The sequence below is a fragment of the Rhinopithecus roxellana genome, chromosome 3 (assembly GCF_007565055.1).
Source record: "Rhinopithecus roxellana isolate Shanxi Qingling chromosome 3, ASM756505v1, whole genome shotgun sequence".
Taxonomy (NCBI): domain Eukaryota; kingdom Metazoa; phylum Chordata; class Mammalia; order Primates; family Cercopithecidae; genus Rhinopithecus; species Rhinopithecus roxellana.
In genome coordinates, this window is record NC_044551.1 from 132247388 (window position 1) to 132261965 (window position 14578).

The window sequence follows — 14578 nt, forward strand, 5'->3', positions numbered from 1 at the left end:
ATGACGAGGGGGGAGAACGCCTAGCGATGGGCAAAAGGAGAATTAGAAGGAAATTATTTTGATTTCTTCTGAAAAGTTTTTAAAATTAGATTTTATGAGCGTGAAGAGAGTGTCATTTAAAATGTTTAGAAAAAAATTTAACGGGAATGAAACCCCCACCATTTTAATGATTCGTGAAATATACTGGATTTGGATTGTTTTCTTCTCTCACATATAAGCACAATCCAAGTCTGGATTCTGCTCATTTTATATCCTTGTTATAAACAAGGTAGGATCTCCCTATTTTTTGATCCAAAGTATACCTTGGTTTAAAAGGTTTAATGACGACAAAGCACACTCCTGGAATTTGCAGCTATTGCTACAAATTCGATCGGAATCAAGGGTTCCTATTTATCCCAAAGATGATTTTAAAAATAAACTTTCCAATCAATCCAGTTTTTCCTTCTTCTTCTTCTTTTTTTTAAATCACCTGGCTGTTCCAAACTCCAACAATGCTTCAATAACTATTAATAAAACAGTAGTAAGTCCCCATATTGTTGCGGGGTGGGGGGAGATTAGTGTGGCCAAATCAGTCCCGGGAAAAGAGCAAACAAACGAGAAGATGCGGGGGGAGGCGGAGAGGGAGAGAGAAAAGGGGGAGGAGGAGGGAGAGAGAGGAGACGAAAGGAGAGAGAGAGGAGAGAGAGAGAGCGCAAGACATTGAGAGAGGAGAGAGAGAGGAGAGGGGAGAGAGAGAGAAGAGAGGAGAGAGAATGAGAGGAGAGAAAGAGACACGGTGCAGAGAGGGAGAGGGGGAGAGGGGGAGAGGGGGAGAGGGGGAGAGGGGGAGAGGGGAGAGAGGGGAGAGAGGGGAGAGAGGGGAGAAAGGGGAGAGAGGGGAGAGAGAGGAGAGAAAGAGAGACCGAGACCCCGATTCCCGAAGGTGATTGGTCGCGGGAGGAGGGGCAGGCGGGAGGAGCGGGTCCCGCGGCGGGGCTTGCAAGAATCGCTGGCTCCGGCTGCCACCTAGCGGACGGGAGCCGCTCCCGGGCGGCACACAGCCGAGTCCCCCCTCCCCTCCCCGCAGGCAGCCTGTGCCTTTTCTCCAAACGAAGACAGCACTTTGAAAATTCTTTCAATGGATTTTTTTTTCCTTGAAAGATCGTACTGGGGGAAAATGATACTTCTATTAGTTACATATTCTCCAATCGCATACTCGCACCCCCCTCGTTTTGAGATCGCTCCCCTAGGCAGGCTCAGGCGGGCGCGGAGCCGCGCGGAGTGACAAAGCCGCCGCTGCCGCCGCCGGGGGTGGGAGCAGCGCTCGCCCGCCCGCCCCTCGATTCGCGAGGGCGTAAAAGTTTGTCTCAGCTCCAGCATTCCTAGCGCCAACATGCCCTCAGGTAAAGGTGGAAGTAAAAGGCCACGCTGTATTGACAGAGGTAGGGTTTGTTTTTTAATACTCGTTCTCACTTTAAGTCTCACCAGGGAGGGGTTTGGGAAGCACTGCGTGTTTGGGGGACGTTTTGCGCTTCCCGGTCTCTCCAGCCTACAAGTCGGGAGTCGGCGACCGCTTAGTGACGAGCGATGATTTTAAAGAGCAGAATAAAAGGCTTTCCCGTGTCTGCCCCACAGCCCCTCCAGCTCGAATAATGGAGAACTGTCAATGCACTCCGCGAGCGGTGGCCCATTGTACGCAGCTGATAGCGAGGAGGCGACTGGGGGTGGCAGGGGCTCCTTGCCCTCGCCCCTATGTCCAAATAAACGCGCAAACGCGCTTCCGTCTTCTGGTCAGTTAAAAGGTGAAACGAACACGATTAAAGTAGACCAAAAGCAAAGAAAGAAAAGAAAATCTTTCTACGTACAGATTCTAAATCGTACTCCCCATACAGTCAGAGGCAGGGAGTCGAGGGCAGAGGCAGCAGGCGGAGAGAGGGAGATAGGGCGAGGGAAGGAGAACGCGGAGAGAGACGGAGGGAGTGGGAGACGAGCAACAGCGAGCGCCAGGGCACCGCAGGCACACTGGATGCCAGGTCCGCCGGCCCAGCCGCGCTCGGACCCTGGACCGTGCGTCGTGGGCACCAGAAACGAGACTCGGCCAAATCCTGCCTCACCAGGCAAGTAACGCAATGGTTATCGTTTCTCTTGAACTTGGGGTTGGTAACGGGCAGGGCCGGAAGGCAGTCTTGGCTCGCACGGCCTCCGCAGGCCGAGAGCAGAGTCTAGGCAGCCAGGGCGGGACAAGGAGAACTTTCCGCGGAGCCTGCTCGGGAGTTGCCCTCGCTCGGCCTCTGCCTCGCCTTGGCGCGAAGGCGAGGATCGCGGCCGCCGCGCCTCCTTGGAGGGGAGGATCGTGCCAGGCGAGCAGCAATCCACATTCAAAACAAGCTGCCCCCACCCCCACCCGCTATTCCCTCTCTCCCACGGCGGGAAACGGATGCCTGGGCGGGGGACGGGGACCCGCACGTTTAACACCGGCCGGGCTGTTCCTACTGGTGCCGAGCGCGACCCGCGGTGGAGCCGGCTGCGGAGTCCGGCCCGGCTGGCCCTTGTGCCCGCGCCTTGCCTGGTTGCGACCAGAACCTGGCGAGCTTGCCTGCAGCCGTCCACCTGCGGGCGCCGTTTGTAACGCCATCCCCTAATGTAACGCGATCGATGGCTGCCTGTCTGATGTGGGCGATAGTGTCAGCGGATTAAAAGGGACATCAAGCTGCTCTCCCGAGCAGACAACCTGAGGCGGCGGCGAGAGAGCAGCGGGACTCGCAGCCTAGCAGCAGAGCCAGACTCCCTGCGCTGCTACCAGCCGACTGGGGGCGGGGAGGGGGTCGCCTCCCAGGGGTGGGGACAGAGCGGGTGTGTTGAAAGGAAGAAGCTCAATTAAAACCAACAAGAGCGCTTTCCTCAGTGCCGGGCAGGGGCGTGCGTTTGCGTCAGAGTGCGCGCGGGGGGCGGGAGCAGCCGACGCTAGGGACCGCACCAGGGGGCTGGGGGCCTCGGAAGCGAGGCGGTCTTGCTTAGCTGTGCTGGCCAGGGGTCAGGCCCTGTAGGCGAGGGCCAAGGCGAGACAAGATGACAGCTGAGCCTGCCCGGGAGCAGCGGCGCCCACCCATCCTTACTGTGGGCTCTCAGTGCCCCCACCGAGCTTTCAAACTTGAAAGAGGCCCCTGGGACCCAGCGTGACCCTGGGGGTGGGGAGAAGTTGGGCCCGCGAGGCCTCAGGCGAAGCCGCAGGCTCCTCCGGAAGGAAGGGGGAGGGTGCAGTCCCCTGTCCTAGTCCCAGGGGTGGGAGTGGGAAGCTGTTGGTGGTGATGCCCGGAGCAGCGGAAGCCCGCGGCTTTTCGGAGGAGGGGAGCGGCTCGCACTCCTACGGGGCATCCGTGCCAACTTTCTGTCACAAGAGGGGGCGGGGAGAAACCAAGTCTTTTCGAGGAGGGCGCTGTCCCCCTCTGGAACTCGTCCGGCCTGAGCGGCACTTAGAGCTGTTTCTCCTCGGAAGCCTGTGCTCCCCTGCCGCGGTGGCACACCCACAGGGCGCCCCACTTGTGCTCGTAGCCCTGCCTCCAGCAAAAATGTCTTCCCGAGAGGCACTGAGAGGTCAGCTCAGTTCCTGGGAAGCCCTTTCTATCTTCAAGGCTCTCGTTTGATACTGGTCCCACTTGACACACTTGTCCTGGGCCTAATGCAACCCATACTCAACCAGGAAATAATGATATCTTTTGTTGTGGGGTAGGGTACCTAACAGAAAACTGATCACAGTTTTCGAGAGTACTTAGATCCCCCAATTGGGAAATCCTACGTACTTGTCCAGGCACGCTCAGCCGCAGGAGCAGAAAACGCAGTTGCAGTGCTCACTTTTCTTTCACCCACCCACTCTTCTTCAGATCTCCCTCCCTTCTAGGCCCGGCCCTTCACCTCGGAACCTTAAACTGAGTCTGGACGTGGTTCTTGGACTTAGACCGCTGTGGCTTTTGCCTCAGCATCCTACCTGAGGCCTGCAGCCAGGCCCACCCGGGCTCAGCCCTCTCCAGGGTCTCTAGGTTTGGCGGGTCTGGGAACTCTAAGGGCCTCCCCAGGGCCTGGGCTCCCGGGAGCCTCTCTTCCTTCCTCTGTCTTCCTGTTCCCCACAGACCTGTTCAGTGCACACTAGATCTTTAGTGTAGTTCCCCCAAAAGGCGATGAGAAGGTACCGCTCCGCTTGGGGAAAGGAATTAGGCTGTAAGCCTGTAGTACCCCTTGCGGGCTGCTAGCATCAAGCTCAGCGTTAATCACGTTTTAAAAGACATACAAGACAAAGGTTGATCTCTCCCAGCTCGCCACCCAGTAAATTGTTGTGATCTGGTGAGAGAGGAAGAGAAGCACAGATCGGTTTGGCTGCACATTCAGGGATGACTTGCCTTCCAGGCCCCAGAGTCCGGATCTAAGCGGACTGTCTAGCCTATTAAGGTACTCCCTCCCTCCATATCTTTCTTACCACGAGCCTGAACCGTTCTTCGCTAATTCTATAGGTTTTTTGGGTATTGATATCTTGGTCTCCCGAAAGTCATTCATTTTGGCTTTTTGGTAAGTCACACTGAACAAAAGTGACCTTGTAAAAACATTTCCCAAATGTAGTTCAAGAGCCATGGGACCCTACAAATGATCAGATATGTGTAGGAAATTCTCTTTTTTACCTCTTCCCTACCTCAAAATCGTTAAAAATGGTATTATTCTGTTTAGCAAGACCACAGAACAGAACTAAGCCCGTTTTATCGAGCCCATCTGGAGAGATGAACATGCCTGCAATCATTGAGAAAAAGGTCAGTGCCTCTGATCTTGCTGCAGACCTTTCCCAAAGAGCTTATTTGAAAGGTGCCGAATCAATTAGTCTCCCCTGGCATGAGATTAAAGCCAGGAAGGACATAGTTGAAGATGTATTTAAAATGGTCTCGCACAGATCTTTTGGAAGAAAGGGTGGAGAGAGGTGCAGGAATGCCCATCTAATGTTTTGTGATTACTAAAACACAAAACCAAAACAAACAAACTAAACCCCAGCCTATCTCAGAAATCTTTACCCCCAAGACCGAACCCAGCCTATATTGTGGCTGCCCAGTTGTAAAAAGTTCTGCCTTTATCAACAAAAAACCAAGTGGACAGGCCAAGTTAGGAGTCAGGCTTCTGCTGGACTGCCTCCCCTTAGCGTGTACATGTAGTCAAATCATGAACCCAACAGACTCCAGTGTTTACTATCGCTCTGGTAGCCCAGGCATTTCTTCTTTGTCACCTTTGGGTTGAAATGCTCAGAGTTAAGTGCTATACCTTAGTTTAGTTTTCTATCTCAAACCGGTCATTTAAAGCACATGTTTTGAAAAAGAGAGATAAGGGAAGCACTTCCCCTTTTGGCCTAGGCCCCCAGTTAGAGGGCCCAGGAGAGCAAGCACTGACCTTTGGATGCAAATCAAGCCTTTTTAGAGGAGGAAAAATGACAATCATTCTCAGCACACCAGTGAAACCAGAGCCAAATATTTACTTTTTATAAAAATCAAGTCTTAGTTATCGAAATGCATTTATGCACAAAGAAGGAAAGGAAATAATTGGAGACTTTTATGTTACAAAATGTATTTGTTTTAAATACCCAGCTTGAGTGAAGAATAAAACTGCAGGGCTATTCTTCCCTATGGGTTAGGTCTGGATGAACGTTGAAGTTTTGAAATGAGTTTGAAGGCTGTTGGAGTACCCTGACAATAAAATCAACTGCTCTATATAATAATTTCCCTTAATAGTTACCTGTCAGAGCACCTATTTCTTTTACTACAGGATTAGCCCATCAGAAGTAGATCTGAGTTGGATATTTCACTGACTAAAGACTGCTGTAATATGTTTAAGTCTTTAATGTCACTTTCTTTACTGCCTATGAGATAAACTAGTGGAAAAGTATTGGCTCAAAAAGCCAGTAGATCTGCTGGTGTTACCAGTCATGCTGCAATGGTATATACCTATCAGAAGGTTGATCTAAATAATAAACCTAACATTTCCTTCTAAACTGTCAGTGGAAAGATATGTTTATTACAATGTCCTCCATCATTGAGGAGAGAGGGGTTTAGATAAAGTTTAAATGAAAAAAAAAAAAAAAACCAACAAAAGAAACCCCACAAGCATAGTACACCACTGATATAAGCAATAGAAGAGTAAACAATTATGCTATGTATATTTTATTTACCCATTTCAAAGGTGGAACATAAACCTAGGCCATCTTTGGGGGGAGTTAATAAAGTATTCCAAATGCATGATCCAACAAAACTCGGGGATCATTCTATGTTTTATTGTTACCCCCCTGCATAAAATCTTCTGAAGCTGAAAAGAGAAAGGAAAGGGCTTTTGTGTTAGTTGATCCTTGGCTATTCTAGGGCTCAGGTTGGTGTGAAAGGGACGAGGAGGTCACTTGAAATCTCCTTTTATCTACTCTTATTTTCTCTCTGGATCAGCAACTTTGAATAGACATCATCTAATCGCTCTTAATGGAAAGAAACTATGGGAGCAACAAAAATGCCTTTACTCCAGGAGTGAATACATGCATGCGGACAGCTAGCTGAGCTTTCATAGAACTGAATCTCTGCACACATGTACTTAAAGATTTTTCAGTTCATGGATATATACATAAATATTTCCCATACATGGGATTAGGTGATTAGGTGGGTTATTTTGCCCTTACGCATAAGTATGCACACATGTCTACCTTAGAATTCTCTAACAAGCAAGTCTAGGTGATACTTTCAGCTGACTCTTCATTCAGCTTTTTCATGCACTCACTCTCTGGGCATATTTAAGTACTGAAAAAAAAATAATTAAGAACACAATGGACAGCTTTTTCCAGAAGTCATCTTACTTCCTTTCTGTTTTCAACTGGAAGTCACAGTGACAGGTAGATTTCTCTTTGGGGGAGGAGATTGTGTGACAGGTGGGAGATAATGGGGCAAGACAAGACCTTTACTTTCAATTTCTCCCCACAATATTTTTCTTTTTGTTTGGAGTTAAATTGGTTAAAATACAATACATAGTGGAAAATAAGAGCCTGACATTAGGCAGTTTAAAAGTTTTACATGCTGTAGACACATGTCTCCAAATTCTTGAAGCTGAGGAATTAATCACAATTTTTTGAAATAGGAATTAGTAAGTCTCATATGCTGGTTAAAATGTCCAAGTTGTCTTCCTTAGGCATTGTTATAGTATTTACTTCAAAAAGAAAAACATCTCCCAGGACATTTAATATGAATGATAATCCAGAAAAGGACATTGGATTTCTAGGACTGAAAGCACTGGGCTTTACCTCCTAAGAGGTGGACGCTTCCCCTACCCCATGTTCTTCTAAGTAAAATTCTCATTGCTCCCAGAGCTTGGGACACTTTAATGTAAAATTCCATCAGGGGAATACACGGTTACCAGGGCTACAAGTTCCCATCTCAACCTGCCAACCTCTCTTCCTCTGGCTCCAGATCGCAGAGACTCTGGGCTGTCAGGGCTGGACTTGGGGGACACCCCCCCCCAGGCTGCAGGCGATTGCAGTTCTAAAGTTTGAAGCTGGGTGGGGGAGGATTAATCCCTCTTTAACTCCTCTCCTTCCCACCCTCAATTCTGAACCCCAACGGATACGTTTCCCCGGGTTTCCTAGTGAATAGGAGCATAGGAGCCGCCCTGTCCAATAAAGATTAAATTAAGTAGAAGAATCCCAGCCGCTGGATATTTGGAAGCTCCGGTGGGGCGTCAAACCGACGTTTAACACATTTTTTCCACTCACTGTGCACAAATCCTGGACCTGTTGGGCTTAACTTTTAGAAAGAAAGGAAGAAAAAATATAAGAAAGGAAGGGTAAAAAATCAAAGAAAGTCACAGAGAAACCCCGCTTTCAAGGGGGAAGTGGTTTTAAACTCAGAGAGGCTGAGGCAGAGGTTGGGCTTCCTGACCTTTCCTGTCTTTTTTTTTCCGAGAATCACTCCCAGAGTTGGAGCCTGTCCCCCATTCCCTCAGGGCTCAGAACTTTTCTGTTTTGGTGGTCTGACTCTATGTTTATTCCTTAGGGATGGTGTGGTGGCCCAGGGTCATGACTGGATGTGTGGGCAAGGGGCGAACTGAGAACACAGTGGCTTTCTCTGTGGTGACAATTTCTATTTTTTTTAAATAAAGGTTTTGGTAGCATGAACTGAGCAGTTTTCTCTGGTTACTGTCTAGCAGAAGAAACAATGGTTTTCTCTGTAGGCTTTCAGCCACTGGACAACTAACCTTGAAGCTGAGGCCCAGTCGGGTGCCTCCTCCCCCGCGGGCCATCCCGGCCCCCAAATATTGGCTGCTCACTCCCACCTGCTCTTCTAGCCCCTGGGCGCAGTCCAGAGGGGCAAAAGGCAAGTCCCTTCATGGCAAAGGCTTGTCCATGCAAACACAACATTGAATAAATTAACCTCAAACCAGCTAGTTGGGGTGTAGTAGTTTAGCAGGACTAATTGCAGACAATGGAGCTGAAATGACTTTTCCAATTAGCTGCTGGTTGGAGTTTAGTTGGAGGAACTGTCAGCTCCAACGATGGGTAATTGCTTTATTGCTCACAAAACTATCATCTATTTAGAACATATGTGCTAATTACTCTGGATGGGCGTCGAAAAGGAGACCATAAATCTAATAGCACTTAAAAAAGTCTATGGTGCTTTTAAGCCGCCCCAGCCCCTTGCACATTCTCTCCTGCCCAGGTTGGCGTGATAGATGGCTGTCTTTCAGGAAGGGAAGGTTTGGACAGGAGGCGATGAGGAGGTGCTCTGGTCAAATCACGTGGAGAGAGACCATCCCGTGCGTGCTGTGCTGAGGCGATAAATCACTGTCATCAAAACAGGTCCCCTCTTTAGTCGCGCACTTTTCATTTTCTCAAAAGATTACTTTAGAAATCTTTTAATTGGATTATGCTGGGAAATTAATCTCCTTTAGCTTTGGCTAAATTTATTGTGGCCACTGACTGAAGGAAAACCCTGTCACTGCAGTGAGGGCCATCTCCCCTTGTTCGTTTTTCCGCCGTCTTCCAGGATCTCCCAGTTGCGTGTGACAGTCGTGCCCCAAGTCCTCGGGAGTGACTGGAGTGAGAAAGGGTGGAAAGACACATCTGGGCAAAGGCCGTGGAAGTCCCCAGTGAATCCCCTTTGTCCTAAATGCTACGTTTCTGTCCCGGATTCCCTAATTCCATATCCTGCATCCCCACACGACCTTGCCTTTACCAACAAGGGGTTCTGGAAGCCTGCTGCCGGGAAGGAGTCTGGAGTGGCAGTAAGAGAAAGTGGGGTGTGTCGGGGGAGCACTGCCAGCCAAACTCACTAGTTTGCCCTCTCCCCCGCACTCCCTTTCTGGGCCTTCGGCAGGGAGCTGCGGTCTTGCGAAGACTACTTCTCTGCGCAAAAACGCACAGCTCGTTCTTCGTGTTCTTCCTGGCACAACTCCGGAGACACTTCCCCTTGAAGTGCATGGCGCTTGAGGCCACGGGTCTAGGGCCCTTCTCACTCCTTCTGGCTCCTCTGGCACCCGCTCATTGTCGGGCGGCGACCTCCCTTCCAGCCTCGCCGCCCTGCGCGGTCAGCCTAGTCCAGCGCGACTCCGGCAGTCGCGGGAAGCGGAGGATCCGGCCCCGCCGGCCGCGCCTCTCAGCGGGAGATAACAACATCTGCCTGAAACGGGATACCTACTTTTGCAGCTCATTTGAGCTCTTAATAGCAGCCCTCTGAGGTGTGGTTAATTGATGGGGATAAAGGCGTAATGACTTAACGGGGAGACGCCAATGATCCTTTAATATACTTTTAAAAGAACAACCACCACCCCCAAACACCAGCCTGTCTTTGCTCGGTGGGGGGAAAAGGCAGGGATCTGGAGGCTGGAATAAGGATCTGGCGCTGGTGGTGACTGTACCTGGAAACGTCAGTGTGGGGTGAGCCCTGGCTCGCAGGGCTGGGGCACCAGAAAGCGGCCAAGGCGCCCAGCTCGGGCTGACAGCGCGTTGTTGCGTGGCTGCGGGGAGCGAGGAGGGACTGGGAGCCAGCTGAGAGAGCACCAACTGACAGGTGACCCGGCCTATAGCCGGGGAGGAGCACGGAGCCGGGGTCATGTCGCTTCTCCCTGGGCTCTGCCCCTCTGTGAGCCCTTCCCCTACGTGGGGCTGAATACCCACAAGCCGGGTGCCTCTGTCTGCCCGCCCTCCTTGACTACAGAGACCCCGTATCCAGTATGAGCGACATCGTCAAGTGGCCAGCGGGAACATGGGGGTTCCGCTGTCTGGATAACCTCAGACCCCAGCGCCAGGACAGAGGCACGCGCCCGTGTGTGTGTGCACGTGCGCGTGCGCGCAAACCGCCCCGAAACGCACAGCTGGAGCACAGCAGCCCTGAGCACGTGGCCATATTTAGACCAAGTCTGTCCAGAACCCCAGTGCCAGGCATATTGGGATTTACCTGCGCGGCAGCTGGGTCCCGCCGCCGGGTCAGAGGAGTCCCCGCGCACTATCCCATCCAGACCTCCGCTTACCGTTTTCTCCTCCGTACCTTCCTTTTCGTTTGCCTGATTTCCCTTTGCTCAGTCAGTTCTAGCTGAGTCTCTAGAGGGTCAAATAAGTGTTTTACTCTTCGCAGGTACCGAACGTAGGTTCAAACAAACACTAAAATGGGGAAAAAAAATCAGATTGCCTTTTCTGTTTGCAAAGGGGAACCCCCTCTAGATGTGGGCTGTGGTGTCCCTAGTAGGTTTTGCAAATCTCTTGTTTTACCTTTGGAAAAAGATAACCTTGATGCTTCAGGTTTGAGCTTCCTCTGGAAGCAAAAAGAGAAACGATTCCAATCACCGTCTGTATTTTATTGCATTGAGAGATAGCAGGTGTTTAGGCTGCAGCTATTGTCTGCCTTCCTCCCTGAGCTCACATAACAAGGATGAAAGAGTCTAAGGAACTTAGTTTCCCCAAACGCTCTTGCATAGGAGGGCGGGGAAAATTCGGAATCAAGGATTCGAAGAAATGCAATTGAGTCCCAACTCGCAAAGTGTCAGTCTCCGTGTGGTTCCGTCCTTCCGCCGTCACTGTCTAATCTCATCTAGTGTCGTGCTTCTGCCTCCTGTAGATCTCTAGGTAAAGTCAGAATTCTCTGTCGCTTGGCCGTCGAGCTCCCGACCCCTCCGGATCCCTAGCTGAGAAGGACTGCGAGTTGGGCTCCAAGGTCGTGGTCTGGTCCTCAGGGGCAAGGTCCAGACTCTTTCCTTGGCCAGCAACCCCTGCTGGGAAGGTCTCGCCCCGATTGGAATCGTGACCTGGCGCTAGGTCCCCCTCTGGGAGTGCCCGAGGCTTTCCAGAAGGCCCTATGCCTTCGGGCCGCCAGAGTCCTAAGGTGCCTGTGGCGGCCCCCTCGTCCGCCTGAGCCCTGAGATCCTCTCGGCCATCGGTGCTGCAGGGCCCCAGGGCGGCAGGGAACACCTGCCTCAAGTCCAGGCCCGGTCCCACCGCAGTCCAGGACCCTAATTCTCGAGTGTCTCTTCACGACCCTAACCCCTCTCTCTTCACGACCCTAACCCCTCAAGGGCGCTCCCTTGCGAACGAATTTTTCACTCTGCGGACTAGGATCCCTTGTAGTGACCCCTCCCACCCCGTTCCCCAGGCCTGGCGAACTCCAACCCTAAGAGCGGCTCAGCCGGGAGCGGCTCCCGGAAGCTAGGCCCATATCCGGCCGCGAAGCCTCCCGCGCCGGGTTGGCTGCCCGGCGCTCGACGCAAGTGCGGTGCCCGGCGCGGCGGAGGGACCCGGGCCGTGTTATCTGCGCACTGAGACGTCGGCGGAAGGGTAGAGACCGTGCTGTCGCCCGCGGAGAAGGCCACCACTTCTCGAGCAGGCCGGAGGGACAAAGCCCCTGGCCTGTGCCTGGGGCATTCAAGAAGGAAGCCAGGCCTGACCGGGGGGTGGCGCACGCTTCCCGAACCCCAGGCCCAACGCCCCGGTTCCGCGCGGGCAGTTGGCGCCCCCTCGGGTCGCCGCCCTCTCGGGTCGGCGCAGCAAGCCTCTTAGGAATGGGCCCCAGGGAGTGTGACCGGGTCCCTGACAATCTTTTAAAGTTCAGAGATCCACCGTCGAACGAAGCCGCTTTTTGCAACTTCCCCATTTCGCCTCTTTCCTTGACCCCCTCTGGCTACAGCGCTGAGTCTTGCCATCCTCCTGGAGTGCCTAACGATTTGCCCTGCCTTGGACAGCCAGTCCTCTTCAGGTGGTGGGCTGCTGGTAGGGGTAGAAAGCAAGGCCTGGGGCACCGTTGGGGACCCTCACACTTGATTTTCTATTTTAAGGAGCAACTGGGTTTCACGAAGTTGGAGGGTCAGTGGGAGTTTTGTGGCCCTTGGCACTTTTTAAAACACCCATCTGCAAGGCGGGAACAGCGGAGAAAGTGCTATGTAGTTCATAAAAAAATATTGGCAGACTGTATCTTACGAGTTTTTCCAGAGATTGTTTGGTAATCTCTCAATTTAGAGCGTTGATATGTCCGGCGCCATCAGGCCGCTGAATGGGATCTTCCTTCCGACAGGGACTGAGAAACGGAAATACCACCCTCCAGCCAGTCTGTTGGGAGGACTGCTTGCAGGGGACTCGAGCCCCAGATGTTGCACTAGAGGCGCTGCAAGTGTGAGCAGGTAATGTGGAGAAGAGTGACATTGTTAACAGAAAGCATCTAATTAAAAATGACTTCATTTGATTGGAAGAATGAAAAAACCTTTTTAAATAAATCCAGATTCACTGGCCTAAGCTCAGTCAATTTATGAACGTGGAGCCCAACTGGGTTCTGCTTTCTTTCAAAGATGTCATCTTAGAGGTAATAGCATAGGTGAAGTCATTTGGTTACACTGTGGAAACTTTTATAGTGCCTTCCTTGGGAATTTAATTCAGTGGTTCTTCATTTTATTAGGAACAGACTGACTCCATCAACTGTGCTCTCTCCATGTTTAGAGGCAGGACTGCTTGAAGCAATTAGGTTCACCAATTAGCATAGTTTTACTGACCTCTGCAGCAGCACCACCAGCGCGCCATTTCTTCAAAGTCAGGGAAACGCTGAAGCACAGCATGCTTCCCAGGTGTCCAGGTTGGGGAGATAAGCCCAGGAGCAGGGTTGTGCAGCAGTGCAAAAGCTTTCTAATAGTCCCCAAGTGTTTGTTTCAGCAACTTTTGTGGATTTTTTTAACCCCCTTTCTGATTCTGGATCTTGTAATACCTCCTTACTTTGACATAGCCCTTCAAGCCTCTCTTGTCCGAATTGCTTTTAAGAAAGTTGATTTTCTATTTTCTCCCTTCTCTTCTGTCTTCCTGTGTACTAATGATGCTGTAGGAAATTTTAGGGTCCAGAGAGGAAATCATTGACAGGCTCGTTGAAACCTTGTTAGGTGACAAGGTAAGGGTTGAGTGTGTGGGTGTGTGTGTACCTCAAACCTATGAGGAGAGGCCAGAGTGGATACCGGGAGACAGTCATTGCTTTTCCTACTTTTTAAGGTGTACCTACAAAGCTGTCCTGCAACCTTTTCACCATAAGCTCAATCAGCTGGTACATCTTTAATCAAAGAAAATGTTTGGAGCCCAAAGGAGTCTAGAAAAGAAGGGTTTTGCTCTTGTCACTGTCAAGAGTAGTAAGGAATTAAATTTATTTACATGGCTGTTGTTCCTCTCTTGTTCTCCCCTAAAATAAACATTTCTCTGTAAGATTTCACTAGATTAAATTGCTGACAGTTCATCAGTAGCAGCAGCAATGTAATTCTTCTAACCTTATTAAATCAATAAATACTAGATCCAAGCATTGAATTAAAAATGCATCAGCATGGCCAGGAATTGCGATCATACAACCACGGACCTCAGAATCGAACATGCCACTCAAAAATTGACTAGTTAGCATTTTTTAAATCTTCTTTTTCTGTTTTGAATCTGTGACTAGGTATTCTGGAGTTTTAACATTTCAGGGACTGTTGTGTCAAGTTTTCTTTGGTTTATAATCTTGAAAATTCTTTTCTTTTACTAACTTCTCACATTTAACCATGAATATGATGCATGCATTTACAGTAGTAATGCACTGTGACTTTGAAGTTCTTGCCATTAGTTTTCATCACGGATATATACTTCTACTTAGAATACATTACTCTAGTAAGACATAGTTAGGTAAGGTGCATAACTTTCTACAAAAGCACAAATAAATTTAAATATATAGGCTTTTGTATAAGTATAAATAAATATACTCAGTTTGAATATACTGCTGTACATTTATTATAAGTTTATTTGTAAAAGAAAACCACATTTATCTTCCAACACTGTAAACTACATTATGAACAAAATAATTACTTATCATTTTTAAAATAAGTCATTTATTTATAATCTGACTTGCTTGCTGGAATTTACACAAGAGCTTGAATTAAAAATTTTAAGTCTTTAAACTTAACACTAGCATTAGGAAGTAACATGTATCTTAAATGGTTACATTTTATGTGTGAAGAAGTACCTCAAATATGGTTTACCAGGAATTCGGTAAGTTGTAGATTAGTAGGTAAATTTACACTTAGTTTCTGGTGAAAACAAGGACCGTGTATAACACTT

General features: G+C 49.8%; 1 long non-coding RNA gene across 2 annotated transcripts in view; it reads left to right on the forward strand.

Moving 5' to 3' along the window:
- Window positions 1-14578, forward strand: part of LOC104668657 — a 30211-nt gene that overhangs the window by 1136 nt on the left and 14497 nt on the right. The window contains exon 1 of one of the 2 annotated variants that reach the window (XR_004056342.1): window positions 1383-1421. The exons of the other annotated variant lie outside the window; for it this stretch is intronic. This is a non-coding gene — a long non-coding RNA (uncharacterized LOC104668657). Of the gene's footprint in view, window positions 1-1382; window positions 1422-14578 lie in introns of those variants that run through there. 2 annotated transcript variants of the gene reach the window in all.